Source organism: Elgaria multicarinata, chromosome 17 (assembly GCF_023053635.1).
Source record: "Elgaria multicarinata webbii isolate HBS135686 ecotype San Diego chromosome 17, rElgMul1.1.pri, whole genome shotgun sequence".
Classification (NCBI taxonomy): domain Eukaryota; kingdom Metazoa; phylum Chordata; class Lepidosauria; order Squamata; family Anguidae; genus Elgaria; species Elgaria multicarinata.
Genome location: NC_086187.1, coordinates 13,976,112 through 13,990,321, shown reverse-complemented (window position 1 = coordinate 13,990,321; position 14,210 = coordinate 13,976,112). Strand labels below are relative to the sequence as shown.

The 14,210-nt window shown below is 48.0% G+C and overlaps 1 protein-coding gene across 1 annotated transcript in view; it reads left to right on the top strand.

Annotated features, from left to right (window-relative positions):
• ABCA3 (ATP binding cassette subfamily A member 3) overlaps window positions 1-14,210 on the top strand; it is a 76,456-nt gene continuing 62,246 nt past the window's right edge. The window contains exon 1 of the mRNA XM_063143558.1: window positions 1-104. The gene's annotated coding sequence lies outside the window, so the exon portion shown is untranslated. The remainder of the gene's footprint in view (window positions 105-14,210) is intronic.

The window sequence follows — 14,210 nt, the reverse complement described above, 5'->3', positions numbered from 1 at the left end:
CCCCGGCCCGAGCCAGAAAGCCGGGATGGCAGCGGAGCCCGCAGCGCCAGGAGCCGCCAAAGGGAAGTCGTCAGCTGCGGGGGCCGGAGCGCTGTGCTGAGCCGGTAAGGGACGCCGCCCCGGCCGCCCCCTTCGCGCCCCTTCCCCGCCTGGATGCGCCTCCCCGGTGCCGGGCAGCTTGGCCGGCGTTCCCCGCGCCCGCTAGCCTGGCCCCGGCCCCGAGTCTCCGCTGGCCTCCTTCCCCGGTGGCTGCTGGGGCTGGCTCCTCGCCCGGCCGCTCGCTTCCCTGCTCCCCGCTTTTAACGCCCGGCGTCGACGCTGCTCTAGGCTGGGGCAGCCGCCGCCACCCCGCCCGGCTTTTTGCCTCCCCTCCCCTCCCACCTTGGCCCGGGCCGGGCGCACAAAAGGCCCCGATCCCCCGCCCGTCCTCTCCTCTCCTCTCTCCGGCAGCCCCACCCTTCATGGCCGGCATCGCGCGCACAAAGAGCCTCCCCGAATGGGGCTCCTGCCTTGCCGTCGCCCCTTTTCCCAGCCGCGGTTGGCCTTCTCTTGCCGGCCTCTTGGCTTTCCGCCCTCCCTTCTCTCCGGGGCCTAGCTGGCTGGCCGGCCTCTCCTTCTCCCTCGAAAGAAGCCCCGCAGACGCCGGGAAAGGCTGCAGGAGGTGGCCGCGGCCCCAGGCGCCGGGAGCTCCCTTCTCCGGGGCTGGAGGAGAGGAACGTGTTTCCTCCACAGCGCGTGAACCATCGCCCCCTTCCAAACGGCTGCCTCCTCTTGCTTTGGAGAACCGCATCCCCCGCTCGCCAAACCCGCCCCTTGCCTTGCCCTGTCCGGGTCCGAGGCACCCTTTTGGAGGAAGGCGCCCCCTGGCAGGAAATGGGCTCAGTCCCTGTCTGGAAATTCGGGGTTCTGGGCCTGGGCTGACACAAAGGAAGTTTGCGGCAGCTCCACCTGCAGGTGAACCTTCTTTGGCCTGGGCCGGTGGCCGCCTGGGCTGGGCTTGTACAACGAGGTGCTCTGGGTTGCCGGCCACCAAGATCGGAGGCCTTTGCGTTTCGAGCGGGATGCAGAGAACTGTTTGTATCGTTGGTGGGTCTCGCCTCTTTAGGTGTCACCACATCTACAACAAAGATATGGTAGAGCTGGGAAAAGGGCAACTAAAATGATCAAGGGGATGGAGCATCTCCCCTATGAGGGAAGGTTACAACAGCTGGGGTTTGTTTAGCTTGGGGAAAAGGAGGCTAAGGGGAGACATGAAAGAGGTGTACGGAATGATGCCTGGTGTGGAGAATGTGGAGAGGGAGACATTTTTCTCCTTCTCTCATAATATTAGAACCTGGAGTGATCCCATGAAGCTGATGGGTGGGAGATTCAAAAAAGAAGGACTTCTTCACACAGCACGGAGTTAAGCTATGGAATTCGCTACCACAAGTTGTAGTGATGCCCAACAATTCAGACAGCTTTAAAAAGGGGGTTGGATAAATTCCTGGAGGAGAAGGCTATCCATCGTTACTGGGCCTGATAGCTATGTACTCTCTCCAGTATCAAAGATGGGGAACATGGGTGGGAGGGTGCTGTTGCACCCGTGTCCTGCTAGCGGGTCTGTGGCTGATGGCTGGCTGGCCACTGTGTGAACAGAGTGTAGGACTAGATGGACCCTTGGCTTGATCCAACATGGCTCTTCTTATATTCTTAAGTTCTTGATTTTATTATCTTTTATATGGTGGGTGGAGGGATATGCCTCTTCTGTAAGAAGGGGGTCCCGGAAGGGTGACCTGTGAATTGTGCACCGGAGGTGTTTCATACATGACCGTAACACTGAGGAGAGGGACTGTGGCTTGCAGAAGCTCCCAAGTTCAACCCTTGGCATCTCCAGGGGAAAAGGATCAGGTAGCAGGTGAAGGAGAAAGGCTCTTCTCTGGCCAAAGATGGCTGCCAGCTAGAGCAAACAAGATTGGGCTTGATCAGGGTTTTGGCAACGTGGTGCTCTCCAGATGGCTACAACCTGAGCCATCATGGCCAATGGCCAGGGATTGTGGGAGTCATCATCCAGGTGGCTTACCCCTGGATAATAATCCAGTGTGGTATAAGGCACATTTTTATGTTTAATTAATTAATTACATTTCTATACTGCCCAAGAGTCAAAGCTCTCTGTTCCTTCAGGTGCCTTCTGAGAAGGATTTTATTGTGCTACAAACCTGTCCCAGATACAGAATTTTTGCAGGAGTCCAGACACCGTCGTTCTTACCAAAGGTTTTTTCTTACCAAAAAAACCCCATAATCCGTTAAAGAGGAAAACTCTTTTGATCGGCCACGCTATGAACTGTCGGTCTGGAAGCCTGACCAGAAGATCCCGGCCAGAGCCAAATCTCCTCTGGACCTGGCTTTAGAATCTTTTCTTAATGTCTAGTGGCTAGTCTTGCTGTGAGATGGCTACTACAGACAGAGGAAGATAGGAAGGACTGACTATTTATCTACCTTAGCCAATGTTATCTACTGTGGACATGGCACAGTTAGGTAATTTTGGACCCTTGACCTCAGGGCCGGGTGGGGGCTCTTTAGATGACCTTATCTATTACTCCAATTATGAAGCACAGAACTAATATTCCCCCTGCACCCACCTTCACTCTAGTCTTTAGAATTGCTTCTACATTCTGATACTTTAGAAAAAACAAAAGTTTACCAACACTGCTTTAATATTTTGAGCATGCACAGTTCTGCACTTTAAACTCACTGAAGTCATGCTGCCATCGTGGGTCATGCTGCCATCATCAGCAATGCTGGCTGAGGAATGCTGGGAAACTTAGGACTTTTTCCTATGCTGTCTGGGGAAGTCTGGGAGTTGTAGGAGCTTTTTTCTGTCTGAATATGCATAGGATTGTGTCCTAAAACAGTTACAACAAGATACTGAAACCCATAAAAGTAACTGACATCAATGCTCCATCATAGGCCGTTAAAGGTCTGGGAGTGGAAGGCAGTCTTAACCTGGTGCTGAAAAGTCTTGGCACCTGGCGGACCTCAGTGGGAAAGCATTCCATACTGGGGAGGGTCACCACTGAGAAGGCCCTCTCCCTTTTTGCCACCTTCCAAGACTCCCTTGGAGGAGGCACTGGGAGTAAGGCCTCAGATGTTGTTGGTAGTGTCTGGGTAGGTTCATGTCTGGAGACAAGTTCTGTCAGGTACTGCGGTCTTGAGCCGCATAAGGCTTTAGGTTCAAACCAGCACCTTGGAGGCCTGGGGGTGTGGACATGACCCCAAGGTCTAGTCTAGCACTGACTCTGACTGGCAGCTGTTATCCATCCCCTGCTACCTGATCTTGAGTCAGATCTCTCAGCATGCCTTGTCAGAATGAACGGCAACTGCGCAAGAGCGCAGCAGTGACTCTTCTTCCCAGGGGAACCCTGAGCAACGCAACATCTTGGGGAGCTGAGCTACATGTTTGCTCCCAGATCCTTGGATGGCTCCTCTTCATTTCTGTCGGAATGTGCATCGTGTCATGTCCGCGTGGATTTGGTCCCATATCTGTGGGAGATGGCGCCTGGATTTCCTTCTCTTCGGGTGCTGAAACAGTGCTGGTCAGCTCAGCAATTCAGGTTTGAAGGCCTGGACTGGGTCCTGCAATAGCTGAACAACTCGGAGCATGTGAAAAGCGTTTTCACGACTGGAAAATTGGAGCCTGCCACTGTTCATTTGGGACAGTTTAAGTTTCCAGATAGTCTTGGAAAACCCATGTTTTCTTTCTAAGCTGTCTGTGGGCCGTACCCGAGTATGTGTTTGCTGATGGTGTTGGCATTTATAAGCGAGGATTTATACCCAAATGAGCTTTGCTCCATTCCAGTGCTATCTCTTTTCTCCTTGCATTTGTCTCTCTTTATTTGTGTTCAAGTCGATCCAATAAAACAGAAGACGTTATTGCCTCACCTGGCACCGCCACTCCACCCCCGAGGTTATCTATTATGTACATCTCCTTTCGGCAACTGTAAACACTTTGTAAAAATTGCGCAAGATTTTCAGGGTTATTACTCTGAAAACATTGCTCTCTGCAATTTCCTCTTTGCTGTTGCTGGCGTATATGCCTTGATCGTTTTAACATGATGATTTAATTGTTTTATTCTCGATTATCCCCCTTCATCCTGTCCTTCCTCTTAAAGAGCCCGGAGCAGCACGCATTTCCTGCCCTGCTATTCTATTCTCACAACAACCCTGCGAGGTGGGTTAGGCTTAGAGAGAAAGAAAAAGTGGCCCAGGATCAGGTAGTGAGCTTTGTGACTGAACAGTGATTCGAACTTGGGTCTCCCCAATGTTAGTCCAACACCCTGTCCTCTACACCAGGGGCGCAGAACCATGGGCCTGAGGGTCCAACCCTCAAGTTGAAGTGCCTTTCCAGTTAAAAGGTTGAAATGCCTCTGTTAAGGTTCAGCTCTGGGCAGCATGGACTTTAATCTAAAATTGGTTGGTATTTTTTATATATTTTTGCTCCTCTCCTTTTGCCTTTGACTTCTCCCACCACTGGAATGTGGCCCCCAAGAACTTCTTTGAGGCCCCGAAAGAGGCTGAACACCCCTGCACTATGATACACTGGGTTTCATTCTTGTATCTTACATAGGCCATGTAAGCCATGTTTTAGAACAGCCTTCCTCAACCTGGGGCGCTCCAGATGTGTTGGACTGCATCTTCCAGAATGCCCCAGCCAGCAGAGGGTCCACCTCCTCCATTGTTATGTTCACACAGTGGCCAACCCGCTGCCTGTGAGTAACACCCTCCCCCCAGGACATGAGTGCAGTGGCACCGTTCTGGCTGTGTCCCCCAACAACTGGCGTACACAGGCAGATTGAGTTTGCATGCAATGATATCCCAGCATTCCAGAGCATCTTTGTTTACTGTTCATGAGCCGTGTGCAGGTGCATGCAGCCCGCTTGCTCCTGCATAGCTTCTTCTGCTAGCAGAAGTGGCTAAACTAACTGGGAATGGAAACATCAACATGCCGTCCAAAACAGGGCTTCTGGCTTGTCACACCAAACAAGCCGGGAATCATAAACCAAGAACAAACCCTAGTTTGTGATTCTTACTTGTAAGAGTATGACAAGCCTGGAGCCCCAGTTCAGATGTCATGCTAAAGCACACACCCCCGCCCCCACCTGGTGCCTGCTAGATGTTTTGGACTGCAACTCCTAGCATTCCTGAGCATTAGCCATACTGACTGGGGATGATGGGAGTTGAAATCCAAAACACCTGTTGGGTACCAGTTCAGGGAAGGCTGTGCAAAGGTTTCAATTCCTGGTCAGTTTTGCCACTCCTGCTGATGGGAGGAACCAAGTGGAAGCCAATGTATCCAGAGGGAGAGGCGGGTAAGAATTATTATTATTATTATTATTATTAAATGGGAAGTGTTTACTAGCAGGCAGCTGGTGAATGATAAGCATGGCTTCTCTGGAATTACCATGGTGTAGCATTCCTGGTGGTGTATAAATACCATATTCAAATAAATAAATAATTGGTGTTTTTTAAACACAGCATGAGAATGTGGAGTTCATCACCACCAGTCATTAATGAAAGCTACATAAGAAGAGGCCTGCTGGATTAGACCAATAGTCCATATAGTCCAGCATTCTGTTCACACAGTGGCCAGCCAGCTGCCCATAGGAAACGCACAAGCAGGACACGGGTACAACAGCACCCTTCTGCCCATGTTCCCCAGCAACTGGTGTACGGAGGCATATTGCCGCAGATGTTGAAGGTGGCATCTAGCTATCAGGACCAGTAGCCATTGATAGCCTTCTCCTCCATGAATTTCTCCAATCCCCTGATGGCCATAGTTACAGTAGAATTCCATAGTTTAACCATGTGCTGTGTGAAGAACTCCTTCCTTTTATCTGTCCTGAATCTCCCACCCATCAGCTTCATGGGATGTGACCCCATTGGGTTCTCGTAATATGGAAGAGGGAGAAGAACGTCTCCCTAGCCACATTCTCCACACCAGGCATCATTTTGTACACCTCTGTGATGTCTCCCCTTACTCCCCATTTTTCTAAGCTAAACAATCCCAGCTGTTGTAACCTTTCCTCATAGGGGAAAGTTAATCAGTGTTTCATACATTGATCAGGTTTCCACAGTCCTCCTTGAATTCTTATAGTTTGTCAATGTGCACTTCAGTCCTAAAGTGTATTTACGAAGATGTAAGAACCAGTGTGGTGTTTGTGATTGAAATCTGTTCAAACCATTTACTTTTCCATTCCTTAATTGGTGGTAGTTTACTCATTCTTCAGTTAATAGCATGGCTGCAGTTACAAGGGCTCCTGTTATTAGCTCCTGTTCTTTACGTTTCATCTTCTTGATACATGCGCCTTTCATCTTTCTTTCTCCCAGGCCAGGAAGGAATTCCTTTAAGCTGTTGGGCTTGTGTCAGCTGTTTTGTAGCATATCTTTACTTCTCCACCTGATCCCTGGATCTGTGTTGTATTCTTGAGTAGGCTGGTTTTAAATTGTCACTGGTTCAGTTAAGACAACACGCTTCTCAATGGTGAGTCTGGGGGGCTGAGCTAGCAAAACCACACTGAGCTCCACCCCCAAAACAGATTCCCCCAACATCCCTAGTCATACTTAAGTCCCATTGGTTTTGATGGGTCTGCTGCCAGTATGACTCAGTCTGGATCTATCCCAGGGATTCATTTTTAAAAATGTATAACTTTCCCCACCTTTTGCGTACTGTGGAGAAACTTAAGGCATCTCATGAAATAAACGTTTAAAATATGATAATGATCTTCTTTAAAAAGTAAAATGATCTATACAAAACCACCACCATCCTTCCTTTTATCTGTCCTGAAAATAAACTTTGTGAAAATAATCATTTTGCATCCTGAGAACACGCTTCTCCTTGTTCTGCCCCAACTCTCTCACCAATCAGTTTCATAGGATGAACCTGGGTTCTAGTATTATAAGAGAGGGAGAAAACTGTCTCTAGGCCCAGACACCATTGTCTTCCATTTGTAGCCCTCCCATATTTTCTCTCCGCTTCTTCCATCTTTTTTTCTTCCCAGAAAAAGAAATCTTATAAAAGAATACAGTAGCATAAGGCTGATTTCTGGAGACAGACCAAACCGATTTTGCTCATTTTTTTTTTAAAGTGAAGCTCGAGCAGTGAAGATGTGCAGAAAATTTAGAGGCTTCGAAAAAGTTTATAGCTTGAGCTTTAATAGCAACTAATGTACTTCGCGCCAAAACAGGCAGGGTAGCCCCTCTGCTAACGGGTTGATGGACAGCTCCGCTGGGCCAGTTAGTGTGCTGCGAAGGTGGAGTGCAGCCACCCAGTTAGGCTGTTGTTGCCAAGGGGGAGGGAGAATGGGATGGAGGAGGCCAATCAGGATGTGCGAGAGAGGGGGCGTGGCCACGCCATATGCAATTTTAGGAGGGGTGATCCACATTTGTTATTCATGAGCCTTTTAGTGAGGAGACTGAGGAGCAAAAAAGCAGGAAAGGGCTACTAGTGCCCATGGCCCAAGGAAGAAAAGACGGAATCACTGCACAATGCTTTCGGAGTGTTCATGCAAGGAGCCCACCGCCTGGAAGCACCCTTAGCGGGAGAAAAGGGAGAGGCGATTTCAGCTTCCCTTGCAACGTAGATGCCTGTCTCAGTTGCGTGAATCGCCTGCCGTCCTTTGTTCCTTCGTCAGCGTCATGCGGTACATTTTGTGCTGGCTTCGCTCATGGCGCGCCATGCTGTGCCTGGGTTGCGTAAATAAAATCTGGATGCGTGTTAGGAGTGTGAGGGATTGTTGGACTCAATGGGCTTGAGTCCCATCCAACGCTCTGGGCCTAAGCACCCAGATGTCTCCGTACACTTAGAACAGGGCGGGTTGCAGACCTCAGGCGGAGAAGGCCCAACTCCAGAGATCAAAGGAGCGTGGGATTGCTTTGCTTGCACAACATAGCAAACATCTTGAGCCTTGCGAAGAGGGTGTTGATGAAACAATCAATATTTTAACAGCAGGAGAAGTGGGCTTTTAAGAGCAGATGATTCCCCCGGCGATATAAAGAGCCTTTGTCAGGAGCAAAAAAGTGGGCCAGGTTGTTTAACTTAAACGCTGGGTTGGGCCGGGCCAGGCCTTCTTCTTCTGGGAATTGGATGGAACTGGTCTGGAGAAGTCAACGCTCAGCTCGTTTTCTCTTTGCTCTCCAATGCCAAGTGTCCGCCAAGTATCCGCACTCTTTGTGGCTTTCCCACATGGTTTTGTAATTTCCAATCAAACTGCTCTCAGATGCGTCCCTTGCCCCCAGAAACTCCGTGCGCCACCGCCTCATCCTTCTCTGGCAGGCGTCTCTTTTGCAGGTTACTTCAGGACGAGCAGTCTTGATACCGCGACACTGGGTGGTTTAAGTATGGGAAAATGTAGATTTCTGCAGTTTTGCTCCAGAGTTCTGTCTGCTGCAAAAGCCTGTCTTCTTGCTTTGAGCAATTGCCTTTGCACAGCGCGCGTGCTGTGAGTGTTTGCAGTAACGAAGGCGCAGAAGATGGGAGAGCCCAAAGCTGCCACAAAGGAAAGCCACCAGTTAGAGCTGCAGTCAGAATTTTCCAGTGGGTTCCAGAGCTGGGAAACCAAAATAATACAGAGGGGAAATAGTTGATTGAAAACCTGGTTTAAAATAAATCCTGCTTTTCATATATTTTCTCAGGGTAGTGTACAGGATCCGTCCACATGATACATTTGTTATTCGTTTGATAAATCACTTTTTAATAAATTTGACACGTAACAATTATCTGTCCACGTGATACATTTGATATTGGTCTGATAAATCACTTTTATCACGGGTAAATCTTCAGTGATAAAAGTGATTTAGCAGAGCATTATCAAATGTATCGTGTAGACAGATAATTACTGTGTTAAGGCTGCAGTCCTGAACGGACTTACTAGGAAAGAGGCCTCATTGAACGCACTGGGGTTTACCTCTGAGTAAACATATATAGAATTCCCTCTTCGTTATGGTCCTGATCTTGATTACACCCTACCTGCCGCTGTGGTATTCTTATTATTATTGTTGTTGTTGCATTTCTACACTGCCCAACAGCCAAAGCTCTCGGGCTGCCCACAAAAACTTCCTTTTGTCTTCCAAACGGCTCACGTTAAATGCAGCAATAACGTGCACTTTGGCCCTGCGTGGCAGAGGCTTCAATGTGAAATCCTGCCCTTCTGTTCTCCGAGAGCGGTGACATGTATTTCAGCCATTTGCTCTCGCTCTCTGTGTTTGTTTTGGCCTCAGAGCACTTCACCTACTTCCCTGCGATTGACAGGTTTAATCTCTTCCTCGTCTGTTTAGGAGATTTGTCTGCTGTGCACCAGATGCTGACTTTGCAGCTACAGTGATGACTTTGTTGTCCCTTTGAAAGCTCAGTGTTTGTACATGTGTGTGTGAGAAAGCATGAGACACAAGCCGTTGGATAATAAGAGAGCTCAGGAGAATATGTCCTTTCTTCCTGGATATATTCACCATGTTCTTTGGCCCCATAACGCAGGGACGGAATGGCCCTGGGAACGAGGCAACGCCATGATCACAGCCTTGTGTGGGTTGTGCAGTGCGCTGTTGACTCTATGCAGTAATACATAGCTATGCTGCTGAAAACATGAAAGCCACAGCTAGACCTAAGGTTTATCCTGGGACCATCCAGGGTTCGCCCCTGCCTGAGCACTGGATTCCCTGTGTGTCACCTAGATGAACAGGTTTGACCCCTGGACGATCCAGGGTTAAACCTTAGATGTAGCTATGGCCGAAGTCTACCACAACACAATAGGGATGGCCACCAATTTGGATGGCTTTAAAGGGGGGTTAGACAGATTTGAAGAGGAGAAGGCTATTGATGTTCTACTAGACCTATTGGCTGTATGCGACCTCCAGTATCAGAGGCAGGGTGCCTATGTACACCAGTTACTGGGGAACATGGGCGGGAGGGTGCTGTTGTGCTTGTGTCCTGCTTTGTGTTTTCCCACAGGCAGCTGGTTGGCCATTGTGTGGACAAAGTGCTAGGCTAGATGGTTCCTTCATCTGATCCAGCAGGTCTCTTCTTATATATTTCGAGCGAGTTAGAGGTGGTATATGATGGAGGCAACGAGCCTTCTGTGATGCTCACATGCATCTTCCTATTATTTCTCTTCACAGGTTTTGTGCAGGTTTTCGTAATTCTTTGAAAACCTGCAGGTTTTCGTAATTCTTTGAAAACCTGCAAAACCTGTTCTACCAGCAGGACAGAAGGCAATAACATCCCTTATGGAAGGCGAGTCTGCCCAAGGGAGTTTGTCCAAAAACGGCTGAAGGACTAAGCCAAAAGTCTATGTTTCAACCTGCTTCTTTTTATTCACACAACTGTCACATGCTGCTGTGTTTATCTAGCAGTCTTAAATAAATGGATAGAAATAGATGCCAGAACTATAATCTCTCTGCCAGCTGATACTGATGACCTTTTGACCATTAATGGTCAAACAAAACAGCGTAGGGTGCAACCCTTTGCTGGTTTAGAAGGGGGGAAATCCTACAATTCCCAGACAGCGTAGAAAAAGTCCTACAATGAAGCTTGCCTGGCGCCAATATTACCTTTTCAGCGCCAGGTCAAGACTTTTTTCTTCTCCCAGGCATTTAACAACATTACGTTTGTTTTTAATGGACCCCAGAATTGTTGTTTTTTAAAAGGATACTTTTTTTAATACTGTTTTTATGTTTCTGATGGTTTTTTAAATCTTGTATACTTTTTAATGTTTACTATTTTTAACTGTTGTGAGCCACCTAGAGAGCTTCGGCTGTGGGGTGGCACATAAATGTAATAAATAAATAAATACAATTCCCAGCATTCCCCAGCCAGCGTAGAAAAAGGGCCTACAAGAGTTGTAAGACTTTTCTGCCTAAACCTGCATACGATTGCGCCCTTAACTGGTGATATAGGGCAGATCAATCCAGTTCGAACAATAGTATTGCGAGGACAACAGTAAAATAAAAACCACACACCGAGAGTACAAGGTTGTGTCTTTCCCAAGGAGTCAGCTGCTTAGCTGGAGGGGAAGTGAGACCACATTCTCATTTGATATGTGAAATCATCTAGGTCCCTTCCTCAAGGCCGGGCAGAAAGTCTGTAGCAGAACCAAGCTGACTTGATTGCTCTGTAGTTATTCTGAAATAACCCCCAAGGCTCTTGAATCTACCAAGAAGGTGTGTACTTCAAAAACAAAGCGTCCTGTGTTCATTCTGTTCTAGAGGTCTTAGGTGCAACTTGTACGAAATTCTTGGAATTTCCCCGACACAAGTGAAGGTTCTCTTTCTTCATAATTGCTGGCATTTCAAGGATCCCTTAAAAAAAGGGGGGAAAGAACCACCTCGTACAGCCTCCAGCCAGTTTATAGTCCAAGGTCATGTAACATCAGAGTTGACTCCTCCTCTGCCTTCATGGTTTTGGCTGCCAATTTGTTTCTGGGCAAAATATGAGGTCCTGGTTATTACCTTTAAGGCCTTAGACCAGCGGTTCTCAACCTGTGGGTCGCAACCCCTTTGGGGGTCGAACGACCCTTTCACAGGGGTCGCCTAAGACCATCGGAAAACACATATTTCCGATGGTCATTTATTTGTAATTAGAAATAAATATTTCACACTATAAAATTACATATTGTTTTTGTGATTAATCACTATGCTTTAATTAGGTTCAATTTGTAACAATGAAACTACATCCTGCATGTCAGATATTTACATTACGATTCATAACAGTAGCAAAATTGCAGTTATGAAGTAGCAACGAAAATAATTTTATGGTTGGGGGTCACCACAACATGAGGAACTGTATTAAAGGGTTGCGGCATTAGGAAGGTTGAGAACCACTGAACTAGACGGTCTGGGTCCTAGGCATTTCAGCACTTCCTCCCAGTCCACCACTTAAGTTCTTCTGAGGGTTATCTGCTGTGGATGCCTATGTAATTTAGATTTACAAAATGTTTCTTGGCCCTCACAAGGCAACTTACAACAACGAAATACATACAAAAAAACAGTTAAAATATTAAAACCAATAAAAACATAAACACAATAAAATAGCCATTGAGACAATAAATGTCAGCAATAAAACCAACAAGAACAATAATGGCAAAAGCAGCAAGAAAAGTACTCACATCACGAGAAGGCCACAGTAAAATAAAATGTTTTCAAGGCCTTCTTAAAAGCCCTCAAGGATGGTGCATGGCGGACCTGTGATGGGAGTTTGTTTCAAAGGTGTGGGGCCACTGCAAAGAACGCCCCTAATGTGGAAATGGTGGCCACATGTGAGAGGACCTTTTCCTTCACTGCCCCTCAGCTGTGGAATGACCTGATGATGGAAATACACCTGCTGACCTCTTTGAATGTTTTTAAACAGGAATTAAATGTGCTTCTTTGCCAGAAGCCCCCCTGGAGCATCTTACATGCAATCAGTAAAATACGTCAGTCCCTTCCCGCAGGCTGACAATCTCAAAAGGCACGGCACATGAGGAAAGAACGTTGGGAAGGGAAGAGGAAAAATGGTCTTTTAGCGAAGGAAGGAAAGGAACCTCTCGTGCAAGCACTGAGTCACTACTGACTCTTGGAGGGATGCCAGCTTTCGCTGAAATTTTCTTAATAGGCCTTATAGCGGGGTGGTTTGCCGTTGCCTTCCCCGGCCATTATTACCTTTCCCCCAGCTAACTGGGTACTCATTTTACCGACCTCGGGAGGATGGAAGGCGGAGTTGACCCGAGCCAGCTGCCTGAAACCAGCTTCCGCTGGGATCGAACTCAGGCCGTGGGGAGAGTTTCATCTGCAGAGACTGCTGCTTTACTGCTCTGTGCCACACGAGGCTCTTTAGCGAAGGAAGTATAGTGAAAACATCCAGACTGGGAAATCTCTTTAACAATGATAGGCCAATGTGGGTCATGTGATACTTCATTGTCCTTGTGAAAGCTGATATGCATACTGGATGCTTCAAAGGCCATAAAAGAAACAATGGGGACCCACGCCCCCCAAAATACACACTCCAAGGTGATGCAGGTGCAGTGTTACAGTGGATGCATTCACTTAACTCTGCAGTTAGCGCTTCTAGTCCTGCTCTGGTGATGCGTGGTCCTCCCGGCCTGCCCTCTGTTCCTGTCCATTTGTTAATGTGAACAAAAGAACGTCAGACCAAGGGCCTGCTGGATCAGACCAAGGGTCCATCTAGTCCAGCACTCTGGGCCAACCAGCTGCCGACCAGGAACCCATAAGCAGGACATGAGTACAACAGCACCCTCCCGCCCATGTTCCCCAGCAACTGGTGTACATAGACATGCTGCCTCCAATACAGGAGGAAGCATTACCAATCAGGGCTAGTAGCCACTGATAGCCTCCTCCAGGAATGTATGCAGCCCTCTTTTAAAGCCATCACTACATCTAGTGGTAGTGAATCCCATAGTATAACCGCACACTGTGTGAAGAACTCCTTCCTTTTATCTGTCTTGAACCTCCCACCAATCTGCTTCATGGGATGACCTCATTGGGTTCTGGTACGATGAGAGAGGGTGACAAATGTCTCCCTGCCCACCTTCTCCACACCATGCTATGGAGGATGTGGACAGGGAGACATTTTCCTCCCTCTTTCAAAATACTAGAACCCAAAGGGATCAATCCCATGAAGCTGATGGGTGGGAGATCCAGGACAAATAAAAGGAAGGACTTCTTCACACGGTGCAGAGTTAAATTATGGAACTCACTACGACAAGATGTAGTGATGGCCACCCATTTGGGTGGCTTTAAAAGGGGGTTGGATAAATTCCTGGAGGTGAAGGCTATCAAGGGCTAGTAGCCCTGCTGGTTGTGTGCTATCTCCAATATTCAAGGCAGCAAGTCTGTGTGCAAGGATAGGAGGGTCCTGTTGCACCATGTCCTGCTGTGTTGGTCCCTGGCCGACAGCTGACTGGCCCCTGTGTGAACAGAGTGCTGGACTAGATGGACCCTTGGTCTGATCCAGCATCAGGACTCTTCTTATGTTCTTACCACACACCATTTTATGCACCTCTATCCTGTCCCCCTTTAGCCTCCATTTTTTCCAAGCTAAATAATCCCAGCTGCAACCTTCCGTCGTAGGGGAGATGCTCCAGCCCCTTGATCTTCTTAATTGCTCTTTTCTGCCCTTTTTCCAGCTCTACAAGATATTTTTCTTAGGTGTGTTGACGTCTGAGGCAGGTTGGATTTGGCCCAAGGAC